We start from the raw sequence: 4690 nt of genomic DNA, 5'->3' as shown, positions 1-4690 counted from the left end.
ACTTTAGACACATCTAAATTCATTTGTACCACTTGTTTAGAAGGTAAACTTGCCAAACTCCCTTTTCCTTATTCGGCAGTTAACTTTGTTAAACCTTTAGAGGTCATTCATAGTGATGTTTGGGGGCCTTCTCCCACTGTATCTGTTAATGGTTTCAGATATTATGTGAGCTTCATTGATGAATGTACTTGATTTAATTGGATTTTTCCAATGATCAATAAAGGAGAGGTTTATTTAATTTTTGTCTACTTTCATAGCTTCTTAGTTACTCAATTTTCTGCTATTCTTCGGGTCTTTCAGAATGATGGGGGTGGTGAGTATCTTAGTAATAAATTCAAACATTACCTCCTTACCAAGGGTATTATCCATCAAATGTCTTGTCCCTATACTCTGGAACAAAATGGCCTTGCTGAGCGTAAATATCGGCATGTTTTAGAAACAGCCATCACTTTATTACAAACTGCCCATTTACCTCTGAAATTTTGGTTTTATGTTTGTGTTGCTTCCATTTATTTGATAAATAGCATGCCCTGTCAAATTCTTCAACTCAAATCATCATATTTCCTACTATACGATTCTCCACCGGTTGTTACTCATTTGCGCATTTTTGGTTGTGCTTGTTTTCCTTTACTCAAACCTTATAATTCTAACAAGCTTCAGCCCAAGACTTTCATTTGTATTTTTCTAGGATATGCAAGGCAGTATAAAGGGTATATTTGTTTTTCTATTCGCACCAATCGTTTCTTTGTCACTAGACATGTTCTATTCGATGAATCCATGTTTCCTTACTCTTTTGTGATTCCTGCATCCCCTTCCACTTCCTCATCCCCTTGTCTACATCCTATTGTGTTCCCTCTTATTTCTCCTCCTACTCCAGCGGCTGCATCTCAGCCTACACTATCTTCCAGTTCCTCTTCTTAGTCTGCACTGTCTCACAGTTCCTCCTCATAGCCTACACTGTCTTTGCCTCTGCCTATTTTATCATCTACACAGTTTCCTCTCCCTGTTGATACTGACTTCCAGCCTGAGAATCTATGTGTGGTCTTACCTCTTTCACCACTGAATCTTCATCCCATGACCACTAGGTCAAAGAATGGTATCTCCAAAAGGAAGGCTTACTCTGCCTCTGTACAGTTTGTTGCTTCTTCTTAGGTTGAACCCCATTCCTTCAAGGCTGCTTCCACCATTCCTGAATGGCAGTCTGCTATGTGGGAGAAGCTTGATGCTCTTCATGCACAAGGTTCTTGGGACTTGGTGCCTCTCCCACCTGCCCAAAATCTTGTTGGTTGTAAATGGGTCTACAGAATCAAAAAGAATGCGGATGGTTCTATTGCTAGGCATAAAGCTCGGTTGGTGGCCAAGGGTTTTAGTCAAGAGGAAGGTATTGACTATAATGAAACCTTTAGTCCTGAAACATTTAGTCCTGTCGTGAAACCTACTACGGTTCGTTTGGTCCTTGCTCTTGCAGCTCAATTTAACTGGTCCTTACGGTAGTTTGACGTTACCAATGCCTTTTTGCATGGTCTTCTGCATGAGGAGGTTTATATGACTCAGCCTCAAGGTTTTGTGAGTGAGCTTCATCCTTTTGACTTTGTTTGTAGACTCAAGAAGTCCTTATATGGCCTTAAACAGGCTCCTCATGCCTGGAATGAACGCTTTACCAGTTTTTTACCAAGTTTGGGGTTTCAAGCATCTCTTGTCGATCCCTCTTTGTTTGTTCAGCATTCTTCTCTTGGTGTTGTGATTTTACTACTCTATGTTGATGATATCATACTTACTAGTAGTCATACTTCTCTTCTTTCTTCAGTCATTGTTGCTTTGACTCAAGAATTTGATATGAAGGATCTCGGCAAGTTACATTATTTTTTGGGACTATAGATCTCTTATCTCCTTTCTGGTTTGTTTGTGTCCTAGACAGGTTACATCACTGACTTACTTGGTAGAGTTGATTTACAGCATTCCAAATCTTGTGATACTCCTTGTTTTCCTTATCATCATTTGCTCAAAGATGATAGACAACCCTACTCTCATCCTCAACAATATTGGAGCATTGTTGGCGCCTTGCAGTATCTAACATTCACAAGGCCTAATATTGCATTCTCTGTGAACCAGGCTTGCCAATTTATGCACAATCCCATGCATTTTCATGTTGTGGCTGTCAAACAAATCTTGCGGTATCTTAAAGGAACCCTTGATGCTGGTCTTCATTTTCAGGCTGGTCTTCTTAATTTGCAGGCTTATAGTGATGCTGACTGGGCTGGTGATCCCAATGATCAACGTTTTGTCTCTGGCTCTATTATCTTCCTCTACTCCAATCATATTTCTTGGGCTTTTAAGAAACAACATATTGTTTCTCGATCCTCTACTGAGGCTGAGTATCGCGCTCTCGCGATTGCTGCTGCTGAACTTGCTTGGATTCGCTAGCTTCTCTGTGACATTCACATTCCTTTACATATCCATCTGATCATTCATTGTGACAATCTCTCTGCTATTTCCCTTGCTTCCAATCCTGTTTTCCATTCCAGAATGAAGCATCTCTAAATTGATTATCATTTTGTTCGCGAATGTGTTATCAAAGGTGATTTGTTGGTTCAACATGTCTCTTCTGCTGATCAATTAGTCGATATTCTCACTAAAGGCCTTTCCACTCCTTTATTTCAGCGTCTCTGTTCCAATCTTATGCTTGGTTCCTCCAAACATATGATTGCGGGGGAATGTCAAGATATCAAAGGCTCTGCTTCAGCCACCTGTCAAAGAGAATAGAAAATATAATGGTTAGCAAGTTTGTTAATGTGGTCAGACAGTTAATGAATTCTATTACTATTGAGTAGAATACGTAACTAAGCTTCCCACCTTCTGTTTGATATAAAAAGAATGTAATAGTGCTCGGAATAAATGCTATGAATAATACACAAATATTTTCTTCTTCCTCTGCATTACAATAGCATCTTTCTCTACTTCTATTTGCTTCTTGTTCATCTCTGTAAACAATTCTTGCTAGTTTATCACTTATTTCGTTGATATGTGGAATTTTTTATGAAAATAAAAGCACAATTCAAATGAGCATTAACTATTTGGGTATTTTTTTTTTAAAATAGGGCAAATTATTATCTAAACAATTGTTGTGAAAGTAATTCTTTTAAAAAAAATGTAGAAGTTAGTTTTAAAAAATATTTGATGGGTTGATAAATTGAAAGATAAATTTTTAATGAAAAGAGAAAGAAAATGATTAAATAATTAGAAGGATTGATGAGAACAAAATGACTTTGTATTTTTGAATAAAAAGAAAAGATAAAATATAATAAAAATTAATGTCCTTTTAAAGGTTAAATTATGACATGGGGGGGAAATTCCATCCTCTGAGAACCAATCCCCCTTAGTAATTCATTTATTGATTTAAAAAAACATAAATTTCATAAGGATAAATTTTGTTCCCGTTAATCTCCCACTTAACACTTTTAACCCTCTATAAAACATAACTTCATCTATCATATTTATATTAGATTGGTGATCTACATTACTGAGCCAGTTTAATTTCTTTTAAATGTAAAAGGAATGCTTAAATGAAACTAGCATTTTTGAAAAAACAATTTGAGACTTGAACTATTAGCTTGAGTAGGTTTAACAAGCTGAATTTAATTTAGTACTAAATAAAAAAATTTGGCAAAGAATAATTGCGAAAAATAAATGATGTTCAATATTATATATAAAAAAAAGATATGCCCTAACATTTTTAAAAGATCTTCTTAGAAAGAAAAAAAACTAAATGAAAACGTGATAATACCATAGAAAGTAAAATAAATAAATAAATAAATAATATTTAATTTCTAGCAAATTAAATGTTGAAAACTGAAATCATTTTAAAAAAATAATTTTAAAAAAGAAAAAAAAATCAACCTAAGCCAGCCTCTGAAATCCATAACCATTTGTAACACCAAGATAATCTTGTGAAAATCCAAATTAAATAAAATTATGAAGGTTAATTCTCCAACCAACCTAATAGTGAAGGGAGAGATTGAAAAAAAAATTTAAAGCAACGAAAAAAATATATGAGTTACCCTATGTTAACCTACTAAACTCGAGACCTACGACATGAAATCGAGATAACATCATAGAAAGAGAAATGAAGAAGATCATGAAATTCATTCTCTAATCAACCCAATATTGAAGATTGAAATTGAAAAAAAATTGTTTTTTTAAAAAAGATCAAAGTCATGTTGAGCTAATATTTTAAACTAATGATTTAAATCATGAGATCAGAATTACCTTATAAAAGATAAACTCAAAAAATTACAAAAAGATTCAAACAACAACTTCAAAAGTTAAGGGAAGAAATTTGTCGCACCCGACATCGCGGCGGCCTTAAAAATTTTGATGGAATGGAAAGAATGGATTTTTGACATCCTATTCTTTGATGGGGAATTGTCTTTATTTAAGGAGTCGCCACCTAGTATTATGGTTACTAGGAACCCTAACTGGTCAATAGAGATTCTATGGTCCGTGACTGGTTACGTAAAAGGAAAGATATTATCACCCCTTAAACGTCCTACCTAAGGTAGGCTGCATTGCTGCTCTTTGTCCTTAATTGCTAACATTTTTTTTGTTGGTTTATACTATGGTTGTTTGTGTATAATATTCCTGACTCTGACGCCAGTGAATATTCAACTACGGATATTTCTAACTCTGGCGT

This window comes from Populus euphratica, unplaced genomic scaffold (assembly GCF_000495115.2).
Source record: "Populus euphratica unplaced genomic scaffold, PopEup_1.0 scaffold12.1, whole genome shotgun sequence".
NCBI classification, from domain to species: Eukaryota; Viridiplantae; Streptophyta; class Magnoliopsida; order Malpighiales; family Salicaceae; genus Populus; species Populus euphratica.
The sequence above is the reverse complement of the archived record's forward strand: the minus strand, read 5'-3'. Positions refer to the sequence as shown.